The sequence below is a fragment of the Meleagris gallopavo genome, chromosome 9 (genome assembly GCF_905368555.1).
Source record: "Meleagris gallopavo chromosome 9, MGAL_WU_HG_1.1, whole genome shotgun sequence".
Taxonomy (NCBI): domain Eukaryota; kingdom Metazoa; phylum Chordata; class Aves; order Galliformes; family Phasianidae; genus Meleagris; species Meleagris gallopavo.
The window spans coordinates 18,914,678-18,929,704 of record NC_139412.1 but is presented as its reverse complement, the minus strand read 5'-3'; the positions used below and the strand labels follow the sequence as shown (position 1 = coordinate 18,929,704).

The window sequence follows — 15,027 nt, the reverse complement described above, 5'->3', positions numbered from 1 at the left end:
AAGAAGCAGTCTCAGAGGTTCCTGGAGTGTAGGAGGATAACTTTCTGATGCAGCTGGTGAGAGAGCCTACGAAAGGAGCTGCCCCACTAGACCTGCTGTTTACAACAGAGAAGGTCTTGTCGGAGATGTGGAAGTTGGGGGCTGTCTTGGACAGAGAGACCATGAAATGGTAGAGTTCTCGATTCTTGGTGGAGCCAGGAGGGGGAACAGCAAAACTGCTACCTTGGACTTCTGGAGGGCGGACTTTGAATTGTTCAGAAGACTAGTAGGAGGAATCCCTTGGGTTTCAGTTTTAGAGAGTAAAGGGGTCCAAGATGGCTGATAGCTCTTCAAGAAAGAAGTCTTAAAGGCACAGGAGCTGGCTGTCCCCCTAGCAGCAAAATGAGCCGGCAGGGAAGAAGACCAGCAGTGAGCTATTCTTGAGGCTCTGGGAGAAAAAGAGAATCTACCTCCTGTGGAAGAAGGGATGGGCAACTCAGAAGGAGTACAGAGAAGTTGTTAAGATGTGAAGAGAGAAAATCAGAAAGGCAAAAGCCCAGCTTAAACTCAACCTGGCCGCTGGGGTTCAAAGGAACAAGAAACCCTTTTACAAATACATCAACAGCAAGAGGAGGACTAAGGAGAATCTCCATTCTTTACTGGATGAGGCTGGGAATGTGATCACTGAGGATAAGGAAAAGGCAGAGCTTCTGAATGCCTTCTTTACGTCTGTCTTTAAGTGTCAGACGAGGTATCCTCAGGGTACTCCACTCTCTGACCTGGTAGTCTCAACTGGAGTGCAGATAGGATCCCCCCTGATTCAAGAGGATGCAGTCAGAGACATACTACTCCAGCTGGACTGTCACAAGTCCACAGGGCCGGATGAGATTCACCCAAGAGTGTTGAGGGAACTGGCGGAGGTGATAGCCAAGCCGCTTTCCATCACCTATCAGTGCTCCTTGTTGACTGGTGAGGTCCCAGAAGACTGGAGGCTTGCCAATGTGACTCCCATCTACAAGAAGAGTTGTAAGGAGGATCCGGGGAACTTACAGACCTGTTAGCCTGACCTCAGTGCCAGAGAAGGTTATGGAGCAGATTGTCTTGAAGGAGATCACGCGGCACGTGTGGGACAACCGAGGGATCAGGCCTGGCCAGCATGGGTTCACGAAGGGCAGGTCCTGCTTGACCAACCTGATCTCCTTCTATGATCTAGTGACCCGTCTGGTAGACGAGGGAAAGGCTGTAGTTGTAGTCTACCTAGACTTCAGCAAGGCCTTTGACACTGTCTCCCACAGTATTCTCCTGCAAAAGCTGGTAGCCTATGGCTTAGATGGGTATGCTCTTGGCTGGATAAGGAACTGGCTGGAAGGCCGGGCCCAGAGAGTGGTAGTGAATGGAGCTAAATCCAGCTGGTGACCTGTCACGAGTGGTGTTCCCTAGGGGTAGGTGCTGGGCCTGTCCTCTTCAACATCTTTATTGATAACCTAGATGAGGGCATTGAGTGCACCCTCAGTACATTTGCGGAGGACACCAAGTTGGCTGGAAGTGTGGATCTGCCTGGGGGTAGCAAGGCCCTACAGAGGGATCTGGACAGGCTGAATAGCTGGCAGAAGCCAATGGGATGAGGTTCAGCAAGGCCGAGTGCCGGGTCCTGCACTTTGGCCACAACAACCTCAGGCAATGCTACAGGCTTGGGGGGAGTGGCTGGAAAACTGCGTAGAGTACCTGGGGGTATTGACTGATGCTCAGTTGAACACGAGCCAGCAGTATGCCCAGGTGGCCAAGAAAGCAAATGGCTTGCACCTGAAACAATGTTGGCAGCAGGCACAGGGCAGTGATTGTCCCTCTGTACTCAGCTCTGGTGAGGCCGCACATCGAGTACTGTGTCCAGTTTTGGGCCCCTCGCCACAAGAAAGCGAGCCCTGGAGCGTGTTCAAAGAATGGTGACAAAGCTGGTGAGGGGTCTGGAGCACAGGCCTGATGAGGAGCGGCCTCAGTCTGGAGAAGAGGAAGCTCAGGGGAGACCTCATTGCTCTTTTAACTACCTGAAGGGAGGTTGTAGTGAGCTGGGGGTCGGCCTCTTCTCTCATGTAACTGGAGACTAGAGGAAATGGCTTCAAGCTGCGCTAGGGGAGATTTAGGCTGGACATTAGGAAATACTACTTGTCTGAAGGAGTGGTCAGCCACTGGAATGGGCTGTCCAGGGAGGTGGTGGAGTCATCGACCCTGGAGGTGTTCAAGGAACATTTGGATTTTGTGTTGAGGGTTTAGTGAGAACTATTGGTGATAGTTGGATGGTTGGACTGGATGATCTTGTAGGTCTTTTCCAACCTTGGTATTTCTGTGATTCTGTGAAATATGAGGAGGAATGTCCAGCCTGTAAATCCTCCTTAGAACCTTCATCTGAGGCAAATGCTAAGCTGTTGAAGTCTAAGATTCCTATAGTTACACTGTAGCAGATATGTCTAGAAGGTTCCTCGAAGGTTACACAAGTAGCTAGACTCTATACAATCACAACTTAGATAAAAGGGCTTTTGCCCATCAATGATAACAAAATGGCCTAAACATGCTTTATTGTTGGCAAGTTTCTTGAAATACACTGTTTGTGTGACTTTCATTTCGCTGTCTCTGTTCTTACCCCTAATATCTACAGCATTAAACGTCTTTGATTTAGTTTTCATTGTCTGAAATATAAATGTTGAAGCAGCAAATAAAAGTAATCTAAGGTCAACAGAGAGTACTCATTGCAACAATATTTTAAAGAATGTACAAAACATATGAAATATGTTTAGCAGCACAGTTAGTTTATTTCAGCAGCCTTTCTTAATTAAACCTTCAGAAATGAAGATAGGCTGAAGGAGCTTGTCTTGTTCAGTCTGGAGAAGAGAAGGCTGCAGGGAGACTGCATTATGGACATCCAGTATTTAAAGGAAGATTATAAATAGGAGGAAAATTGATGTTTTACATGGCTAGATAGTGGTAGGACAAAGGGGAATGATTTTAAACTAAAGGAAGGGAGATTTAGATTTCCACTGAGAGGGTGGTAATATCCTGCAGCAGATTGCCCAGAGAGGCTGTGGATGCCCCATCCTTAAAGGTGTTTAAGGCCCGATTGGATGTGGCCCTGGGCAATCTGATCAAGCACTTGATGTAGCAACTGGCAATTCTGCCTATGACAAGGGGATTGGAGCTTAATGATCCTTGGGGTCTCTTCCAACCTAAGCCACTCTATGACTCTATAATTCTAAGTGAATTATATAAAATGCATACTCAGCAGGTCTAGATTTGAAACTTTTGAAGAGACTCTCAGAGTTTGCAGATGAACTGGGAACTGTATTTACTGTGAAATTTTCCTGCCTTTTTGGCTGTGTAATATTTTCAAAAACTCAAGGAAAATGTTAGCCTGTCTTCAGTATTGATATGAACTCCTATACAATGGAGTATCTCCCTTTTGCCTCTGTTTCCAGAAAACTGAATTTCCTCAATCCTCTGAATTGAATGCAAATTATAATAATTATCCATTCTTGCTCTCAGCTTCATAACTTCTAAATTTTCACTGCAATTTTGCTTAAGGTTGTAAAATTCATTTTAAGAAAATAACAATCTTCTCCCATCATTTTTAAATTCAATGTCTTCTGATCCTGCTGTTAGATTTAACAATTGCTAAACACTGTGATTATCAAGCTACATTTATGCAGCTAAAAGTAGGGATGTGACAGCACCAAAACAAAAATTATATTACCTAGTTTGATCTACAAATCTGAGATAATATTTTATATGAAAAATCCAGATAACGGTATCTTATGTAGCAGCTATAGTCAAGACAGAGAGGTCTAGTTCCATCTATACATCTAAACGATCAACAGATTTTCATCGGTGCCTAGGCTGTCACAGTGCTCTGCATGAATCATGGCCAGAGTATGCAGATTTGCACACAGGATGTCTTGCTTTGTAAGGCACACATGAATAATGGCACACTAGGTCAACCACATTCCTCAGTAAAATTTAATAAAGCACAAATTGAGTGCTACACTTAACAATTTATCTCAGCAAATCCTTAGGAACACTACATTTAATTATATAATCTTGGGATACTCTAGGAATTTGTTCTAAAAGGTAACATTTTTTCTTTGTTTAAGTATATGTTAAGTGTTTTTCTCTTCTTCAATTTCAGATATGTATTCTCTTGTTAATTTAGATCATTTATTGACATTTTAAAGATTTTTCAGGCTGAAATCTTTAGTTCTATTCTGTGCTTTACAGTATCAGGGATGGATTTCCTATATTAAACTGTAAAAACATTTTCTTTGGATGGCTTTTGATTGGTTGAATTTGGCTAATTTTGGGGGGGGGGAGGGGGAGTTCCTTTGCTTTATTTACTACAGAGGAATCAGTCTTTCAGCGTATGCACTGACTATAGATTCACCTTCTAAGCAGTGAGTTCCTACATATTCACCTGAAAACAGGAAAAACTTAATGCAGTAAGCTTGAGAAACAAGCTTACTTGGTTGAGAACAGAATCATTTCATCCTGGCCAGCCCACTCTATTACTAATATACTTTGAATTTAAATGTCTCTTAAAATGCTTCCAGCTCTAACTGCTAACACCTCCACAGTATTCTGAGAGAATTACCAGGATGTACTGAATTACCAAAATTGATGCAAGTGGACCATTTAGTGCAATGATCATAGTGTTCTTCACAAGATTAGAAAGTATCATTCATTAAAAGATTTATTATTTTCATTGCTTGTAACTTTTATAAGCATTTTTTTCATAGTAAAAATTGGATACTTTATGCTGAAATTAATCACTCTGTAAAAGTAGTATAGTTGTTGAATAGATGCATAATTTTATCTTGGATACATCTCTGGTGTCACAAGGAACAGTTAATTCTTTTTGATCTCATTGTAAGGATCTTAAACTGTAAGTTTGAAAGTGAACCATACCAATTTTAAAAAATATATATATAAGGTCTCATGCTACTATAATTATTAATCTGAAAAAGAATTTTAATGTTAAGAGAAAGACAATGGAGTACATTTTACTCTGTGTGTATGAGAGTAGCTGCAGTGATGGTAAACCAATCAGCTGCTGATTTGATAATTAAACTTTACAAAGCTGCAATGTACAGCAGTGCAACATTTCCTACAAATATTTCAGTCAGAGACTGTTTTAGGGTACATGGCAGGTAATCCCTGCTAAAAAGCGATCTTTTCTGCCACCACATACAGTCCAGGAGATCAAGAGCTGAAATGCACCAACCAGTGCATTTGTGCATTGTGCAAATATTGCACGTAGGTGGAGAGTTCCTTGTAGAGCTGGACTGTAGATAAATTAAGAGTTTTAAGAGAGACTTTAATTTGCACTTTACAGTCAGTCACAGTATGAAATGGAAATAACTGTTCTTCAAACTTCACCTGTTCAGCAGCTTAATGTTTGTTTGCAATTTGAATTATTTCTATTCTGCAGTTAAACTAATTTATACATACTTAAACAACAAATGTATTATATTTTCTATCCCCTGGAGTAGTTCACATCAGAAAAGAGGAGATTAGGAGAGACAAAAGAAAAGAGGGAAAAAAAAAAATCATTTCCAGATTTCTAGATCTATGGATTTAATTTCATCAGCAACATCATATTATCTCATGATACTGATGTTTAAAGATTAAGCTGTCAATGATCCCTAACCATAATTTCACAGAATCACAGAATCACAGAATCGTAGGGGTTGGAAGGGACTTCCAGAGATCGAGTCTAACCCCCCTGCCAAAGCAGGTTCCCTACACCAGGTCACACAAGTAGGTGTCCAGGCGGGCCTTGAATATCTCCTGAGAAGGCACTCCACCATCTCCCTGGGCAGCCTGTTCCAGTGCTCCATCACCTCACCTAAAGAAGTTCTTGCACATATTTGTGCAGAACTTCCTATGTTGCAGTTTCTGGCTGTTTCCCCTTGTCCTGTCTCCACACACTGCTGAAAACAGTCTGGCCTCACCACTCTGCCCCCCACACCTTAGATATTTATAGACCCAGATCAGATCCCCTCTCAGTCTTCTTTTCTCAAGGCTGAACAGACCCAGTTTGCTTAGCCTTTCTTCATAGGGGAGATGCTCCAGGCCCTTCACCATCTTTGTGGCTGGACTCTTTCCAAGAGATCTCTGTCTTTTTTTACTGGGCAGCCCAGAACTGGACACAGTACTTCAGATGAGGAGTTGAAGAATTTCAAAGTTCTTCAAAAGTATTATAGATGGAATTATCAAGCTTTTGTATTAACCATTATTTTACCATCATGGCACCTAGCAATCATAATAATGAGCCATGCTCATACAGTAATAATCACAGTTCAGACAGGGAAAAAACACCTAATTTCTTCTCCAGAATCCTAGCATGTAAGCAGCAGACAAGGCTGGGAAAGAGATGGTGGAGTACCAATAGGGAGAGGGGGACACTGTTTGCCAGGAGAATGACATAACCTATCAGCAGCCTTATTTGTCAAGAGACAAATGAGTTTTTAAGGAGCTGGTAAAGCGATTGAATAGATATTTCCAGTGAGTTCCTCTTGTTTTTTTTTTATGCTCACTCAATAACCTAGGAAATAAACAAAGAACCATCTTTTGATTACAAATAGATATTACTTATCATACCTAAAAAGAGCATTCTGAGGTACCAGAGGCAACTTGCATAATAATCTTTCTATGCATAATGAGGAAATCACAGAGTCATAGAGAGGCTTGGGTTGGAACATCAAGGGTCATCAAGTTCCAACCCCCTTGCCACAGGCAGAGTTGACAACAGCTACATTAAGTGCGAGATCAGATTGCCTAGGGCCTCATCCAGCCTGGCCTTAAACACGTTCAAGGATAGGGCATTCACAGCCTCTCTAGGGTGATTCCAGGTTACAGTATTATGCTGCCTAATCAGAGCTGTAATAAATTCAAGATAAATCAGTCTACAGGTTTACAGAGAAAGAAAGAAACTCTCAAAAAAACTGAATTAAGTGGAAGTGGTACTTAATTTACAGTAAGGCAGAAGTAAAAAAAAAAATAAAAATATTGAATTGAAATATTCAAATCATTTTTTAAACCAAAATCAACTCATCTGGAAACACAAACAGACTGTATTTTTTAAAAAAGGGTGTTAAGAGTACCAAAAAGATATAAAGTGGGTTTTTTTTTTTTTTTTTTTTTTGAGTTAAAGAATGTCAGTTATGGGATAACCATGGGATAACCCTTTTTGCTTGTTTGTTTCAGAAGAAAATCCCCAAGCAAGCAGTTAATATTTTTCATTCCAAGTGACCAGAAGATATTTTGTCTTATTTCTGATTCATCTTCTGGAAAATAAAGCAAAACAACTTCTTCACACATAGTTAGCCATCTTGAGTTTTACTTTTAAGATGACTCTACTGGTTAATTTGCAAGAAAAAAACTTTGGAAAAGCAGATTTTTAGTGATTAATGTTTTAAAAGATCAAAAATCTGTCTGAGATTTACTGTAGGCCCTTTGGTCAGTCACAAAGGCCAGTATCTCCCATAGGAAGTATCTAATACCAGAGTTTAAAATAGAGAACAAAATCTTTGGACCATGTTTAACAAGATAAGTATTTTTCCCCTAACTGCAGCAAACCAAGTTCAAACAATTTGTTTCACATTCTCTTTTCTCTCAGTGTCAGGAAATGAGAAGTATATGTAAATGTAAGATGGAAATCAGAAGACTTCTGAACTTCCCAAATGCACTGTGTGGATAAAGTGTCAAATCTGAAGAATTGTACTATGATGTACATTGTGAAAAGCCTATTAATAAAGTATTAGGAAAGGATCTGAGGCAGTATTACTGTAACAAAACAGAATGAAATGGTTCTTACTGCTTTGAGAAACATATTTTGTATCTCTGCCTACAGTATTATCTCTTACCCTACCAAACACCAAATGCGTATAACATTATCCACCCCATGTAGTAGAATGACAGGCAAAGAATTTCATAATAAAGTGTTTCTTAATATTTGAGGGGGTTAATTGACTAAAAGTTTGAGAGCAGTATCACTGTTATATGAAAGAGAGAAAAACTAAAACAAGACCTTGGGCTTAAATAATCCCATTGAGATCAACGTTACTCTTACTCAGGATCATTGTTAGAATCTGTCTGTTCATTCTATCCACTCATTTTGTTCTAAAAGATGCCTTTCTATATCTAGAATCTTATGCAGGGAACACCAATCAATTCCTGTAAATAGACCCAACTTCCGTAGCGTCATCACTCACCATTGAGCTTGACCTGAGAAATATGCTTCAGTTTCAGTTTCCAGCAAGGGTGCTATAACTAACCTGGTAAAGGGGGCCAATTAAGAGTAAAAGTGATTGGGAGACTTAAGATGACATGTGAGTGTCATTGTTACTGATTATTAAACGAAGTGAGGAATTAGCAGGTAACAGGTATATGGCTACTTTAATAGTTAAGAAATTTCCTTCTCTACTTCCCACCCTTGTTCCCTGCTGCTGCAAATGATGTGAAATTTTTGCTTTGACAGACTTACTTTTCCCTAGATCAGATGTGTTGATCTCCCTTAGGTTCTTTAAGTATTGTCAGTAGATTTTTATCTTCCCGTTCCCATTGCAGCAGAAGTACACTTCATTAACATAAGAACAGTGGTAAGTATGTGCTACTAAAATGGGGTTGTGGGGCTGCAGTCTAGTGTCCTTCCTTATAATTTGTTGAATTGCATGCTATGAGCAGTAGGTGCTAAACTGGAATTAATAATGTCATGGTTTTGTAATTTTTTTGCTACTGGTATTCCACGTCATAACATCATGTAAAGCACGAGAATTAAAGAGTTAATAGTCCAGTTCTGCGGACTGACAACTTTCTGGATACCAGTCTCTCAGAAGAGAAGAACTACATATCCCAAAGGACCTTTCACGTGTGAGGTGAATGTGATAAGTCACGGGAGGAAGGAAGTCATGAGATCTTGCTCTCTCTCTCGTCTCTCTCACTGCCTGGCAGTGTGTGGGTGTTCTTCCAAGCTGTGTGCCTTCAGGCTTTTGGTTTTGGGAAAACTCTCTCTTATTTTATTTGATTCATTAGTCTCAATTTCAATTAGATTGTATTATATTGTGTTATCTTGTATTCCAATATCATTGTTAGTAAAATAAATTTTCCTCCTTAGATTACTGCCGCTGTTCTTTTTTTTTTTTTTTTTTTTTTTTTGAGCCCAACTCCCTACCACTTCCTTTTTCCCTTTCCATTTTTTGGGTGGCCAGGGGGCCTACTGCCCCCCTGTCACGGGCATAGATTGATCTAGATAACTCCGTGACAAATAAAAACATTTCAGACTCTCTCTTGACATCCATGTATGTGCTTATTCTCTTACAGATTAAACGGTTTTGGATAGAGAATTTTTACATCTATCCAGTGCCAGGGGGAGTTCCATAACATGTATTTAAGAAAGTTTTAGGGAAAAAAAAAAAAAAAAGATTTATTTCTGGAAAAAAAATAATATATATATATCATAATATATATTGTGTACTTGCAATGCTTTTTATTCCAGCTTTCATCTACATAGAAGTAGCATCTGTTAACTCTTTTACAGTTATATCAACATGGTAAAGATCTTTTAGAAGGATTGTGAGTCACTTCTTTTTGGAGGCAATGACGTTCTGAGACAACTTAAACCTCAATTGCCTTCCATAGGATTATCTTGGTACTTCCTTTCACTATAACTGTCATTACTGAGAACTTACTGAGTCAGTCTCAGTAAATGACAAGTGCAGGTCATATAATGATATTTTTATGAAGAAGGGAACCAAGACAGATGATTTTTTTCATTTAAGTATTTAATATCAAACTACGAATAAAAGTATACTTTGCCAAACTTAGAAATAATCACAAGAGAAGGTCTACTTTGTCTGCTGCTCACATTGTCCCTACTCTTCTAAAACATTAATACAAAAAAAAAACTGAATTGGAAGACTAACACCCAATCAATTTCCTTGGTGTCTTTTTTTTTTTTTTTCATATACAGATATGGGCACATTTGCAATCTGAATATATGTATGTTTATCTATATATCTATGTGTATATTAATACAAATAGGTATGTTGCTATATATATCTATGTATAAACAAATTTTTTCTTACACCATCTGCCACCGCTGAAGCATATGCCTCGCTATGATAGTAGACAAATACTTTTTGAAGAAGATATATCTACTGTCTTCACAGTATGTTGGCAGGATGTGGTAGTAATGATTAAGAAATTGGTCCTATTCTTGCTTGTGCTTGCTTGTTTGTTTGGAGGTTCTAGCAGGGGAGTGCAGCTACCGTATATCCTTGACCAATGAACGGTACCATCTCTACTGGGGAAGCGCGCAGCTTCAGGAGGGACGCACATGGAGTGGTGAGGGAGGAAAGGGACACCCGCCTAGCCAGTCAGATCAGCCAAATCAACCCTGGTGATCAACGGGGTGACAGATGTCACAGCCAGATCGCCCTCACACTGCTAAGAGCCAACTGGCTGGGAGGATGCTGTGGGGCACTGTGGATGTGATATGTTGCCAGTTTCTGAAACAAAGAGAAAAAAAATGGATTTTTTTTTGGTGGATATCTGAAATCCCTGTCTATTCCATGCTGTCAACGGTTTATGGGCTGGTTTGGCCCAATTCCATGTCTAGCAGGGCGGAGGGATTTCGCAAAATCTGTGCCTCTGGAAAAAGGGAACAGGGGACCCCAAAAATAATTAAAAACAGCCGCAACGATCTGAGGAGAAACAAACTAATTTACTAAATATAGTATTGGAATGCAAGCTTGTTTTTCCAGAGAGAGGAACAAAAAACCCATCCACATTGTATCCCCAAGTCTGGGATGACCATAAGCCAACGCTGTTACTCCCACCTGTGTAGAGCCCGGGATCAATACAAGTCTTTGCAGGTGGCTAGGACTATTTTTCTTTTTTAATTATCCTAGGCAATTTGGTGTTCTCCTTAGTCACACCACTTTGTGAAAAATGACGTAGGTTCTGCTGGGAATAGCATGACATGTCAAGAGCCATCAAACTGGAAGTTAAGTGTGAGGACTGTAAGGACTGCTCTACTTTAGCCACAGATGCATTAGTTTGATTATCCAGTGCCACTGCAGGCACTGCAGGCAAGCAACAACATGATCAAAAATGGGGCATCAAGCTCCACTGTGAGAGACTTCCTGCTCACCACAATTCACCAGCTTTTAAGTTCACTTACACTGTCTCCAAATTTGCAGTACTGTAACTGAAATCAGCATCAGGCACTATCAAAACCTGAACCCTGTTATCAGTGATCGAATTGATGCATGAACCATTACTGTTTGAACAAAACAGATAGGATCTATACCCAAGAACTGAAACAATCTCAGCTGCATGGTATATACAACATAGCTGCTATTCCCCAAAAGGGGGAGGACAGGTGTTGGTGAAAATTAGCTGGTGGGTTACACATATCTATTCATTAATCAGGGATTCCAAATTTGATAATAAAATGTAAGACATTTTCCTAAGAGCATACAGAAAGTTCATAGTCTCCAATTATTGCAAAATTAGACTTAAAAATGTAGAGAGAAGTGAACTCTACCTAAACTTTTATCCCCTTTTAAATTAACCTTCCACTCTTCCTGAAAGGGGCGAGTGTGTGTTTTCAGGATTGGCACTGCTGTATTTATTTTATTTTTGTGTAGTTCACAGAAAATGCACGCAAGCAGGAGCCATGAAAATTACCATGGCCTCTTTGTTGCCAGCAAAAAAAATGTCTCTGCATATAGCACCAGATAAAATTGACAGAGTACTCTCTCTGCTGAGACAAAGTGCTGATCACTTGAAAACAAATTACAACTTAAAATTTCCTGCACAGTGAGCTGAGAAAGAATGTGTTCAGGATGTCAGAAGCATGTAGAGATCAGAGAAAATTTCCAGCTCTACCTAACTTTGAGATAAATTTATAGGATAAAAAAGGGTTATAAAGCTCCTCCTATTCTGACACCACAGGAATTCCTTCTTTCTCACTTTTCTTCCTTCCTCATTTCCCCTTTTTTCCATCTTCCCCTATCTTTCTTTTTTTTTTTTTCCCTCACCTAGAATACACTGTGAATAAAAAATGGATAAAACTTAATACCAATCTCCATACCTAAATATCTATTTAGATGAGGATAAGAAAATATGAATCAAAACTTGGCATTTCAAAATCTATTCTCTCAAAACACTACATAAACTGTCATTTCCCTTAAATTTCTGTGAAGAGATAACAGAATCAGAAACATGCCAAGGACCCATGGTCTTAAGTTGTAATTCAAGCTTTGATTCTTTCTTGAAATTAATAGGTAAGTATTTACCACTGTGTTATATCCACAATACATTCTCATTCAATTCCTATGGTCATTCAGATGAAGACATCAAGCTGACACCAAGCTGTGGGAAGAAGTCAAGAAGCCTGAGGGATGAAATGCCATCCAGAGGGACACGGACATGCTGAGCAGTGGGCCCAGGAGAATCTCATGACATTCAACAAATCCAACTGCAAGGTTTGGCACCTGGGTCATGGCAACTCTCAGTACCATGGAATGTAAGGATGGAGCACAGCCCTGCTGAAAAGGACCTTGGGGGCATGGGTAGATGGGAAGCTGGACATGAGCCAGCTCTGTGCCCTCACCGACCAGGAAGCCAAATAGATCCTGGGTGCATCCAAAGCAGCACAGCCAGCGGGGCGAGGAGGGGATCTGCCCTCCTGCTCTGTGCTGTGAGACCTCACCTGGAGTGCTGCGTCCAGATGGGGAGTCACAGAGAGAGACGGACTTGTTGGAAAGTGTGTAGAGGTGGGCCACAAAAATGGTCTGAGGGATGGAAGAACACTTCCCTGCGAGGACAGGCTGCAAGAGTTGGGGCTGTGCAGCCTGGAGAAGGGAAGGTTCTGTGGTGACCTGAGAGTGGTCGGTCAGTATCTAAAGAGGAGGTATAAGAAAGAAGGGGATAGACTCTTTAGGGCTGTCTGTGGTGGTGACAGGACAAGTGGAAATGGTTTCAATCTTAAAGAGGGGAGATTTAGACTGGATATAAAGAAAAAGTCTTCTACAGTGAGAGTGGTGAGGCACTGACGCAGGTTGCCCAGAGATATGGATGCACCATCCCTGGAGACTTTCAAGTCCAGACTGGATCAGGCTCCTAGCTGTGGAGGTCCCTGCTCATTGAAGGGGATTTGGACTAGATGACCTTTTAGGTCCCTTCCAACTCTTAGGATTTTATGATTCTATGATTCTAAGAAAAAGTGGACCTCAAGTTGTAACAAAATGTGTAGTAAAGTAAAACATGACTCAAGAAGATTCTGTAGAATGAGCGCAGAAGAATCTATTTCAATGTCTGTTTTTAATTTCCAAGGTCTCAGGGAACATTGGTTGTGTTTGGGGTTTTGTTTTACTTTAGTTGTTTCTCTTTAACAGCTCTTTAATAACAATGAAAAGAAACCATCCTAGGAAGTAAGGATCAAAATCTGGAAACGTCTTCTGACTGAAGTGCTAGAGTTTCATGTACTCCTTCAACAGTGAATTCAGAAGCATCTCCTCAGTGGCAGGGTTGTATTCTAAAAGGAGACATTGAAGTTACGTTCAAGTAGATAGCTGTGCAAAAACTTTTCGTTTTCAGGGAATTCTTTAGTCACCAGGCTGTGTGAAAGTAACACAACTCTACTCTTCTGTTGGCCATTCTTGAGAGAAAGCAGTTGTATTCTCTGCAAGATAACAAATCCTAGAAACTCCCACTCTATATTGCCTAAAATACTGGGGATGTAGGTGGAAAATACACCCCCTCCTTTATTTATTTTCCGCACCTTAATGAGGTAGGGGTATTCTCATGCTAACCACTCAGACAACGCCAGGTTTCATATCATACGTATGAGGGGAGACTTGGAGGTCCTTCCAGCAATTCTATATGGAAATCTTATTCAAATAACAGTTTAGTAGCCTATATTCATATCCTCCATGTTGCCCTGTGAAATGCAATAGGATTCTGGAATTTCATGATCCAAGGCTACTGTTGGTAGGATGAGAAGGCAAAAAGCAAAACGTAATGTGCTAAGAGGAATTTCAGAAACGTAGCTTGTATTCAAAGATTCACAAAAAATTTAATTTAAATTTTAAAATTAAGCAACATTTCAGATTGAGGCTGTGCAAGTCATTGCAATATTTGCTAAGTGGCTTTCTGGAATATGCATTCTGCTGTAATGAGAACTCTTACAGAAAACAGTAAATTAACCCTGAAAACACTCAAAGGCACTGGATGTACAGCCTAGTCAGGTGAAAAGAAAAACAGGAGCCTTGAAGCAGCAGAGCTATAGCCTTGAATTATCTATAAAGACTGCAATAAAACAAATTTTGAAAGCTATTCTTCAAAGGTACACAAAAGCAATGACATTTTTCTGGAAGAAATTACACAGAAACATTTTCATAAACAATGGGAAATATAAACTTTCATCTCACTATTTCTTGGTATGGGTATTCGTTAAAAAAAGATCCTGTTCATTTCATTGCAATCACTGAGTCATTTTATGATTCAGTTGTTAAAACAGAACTTTTACAGGAATGACTGTTTATTTAAAGTTCAGATATTTTCTGAAAACTACTATCAGGCCTTCCCTTTTAATCACTCTTCCTCTACTAAAGCATCTTTCTCACTTTTTTAATTTTGTTATTCACGTGCAAGGTCACTCATATCTCTCTGTGGTGTAAATATCACAAATTCTGAAACATTTGTTTCAGACTGTTTATTTATTTTACCTTTTAGAAAATCAACACTAAAATTTTTTGATATCATAGCCACCCCACTTTCTTCAGAATAAACTTCTCAGAGCACTCGTTGTAAAAAATTGACAAAGTCTTTAGAATTCATTTTCCTCCAACTAAGAACTGTCAACTGTTCAGTTTCTGAGTTTTTTGTTAACTGTGTAATTGCCAATTCTTTGCTTTTTATAAAGATTTTGTCTCTTAACATTTCTGTTTTAGACAGCAAAGAAATTTAGTCCTGCATGTAAATCTTCTAGGGGGTTTC

The 15,027-nt window shown here is 39.8% G+C and overlaps 1 pseudogene; it reads left to right on the top strand.

Moving 5' to 3' along the window:
- The window catches only part of LOC146543809 (uncharacterized), a 63,157-nt pseudogene that overhangs the window by 27,552 nt on the left and 20,578 nt on the right, over positions 1-15,027 (top strand).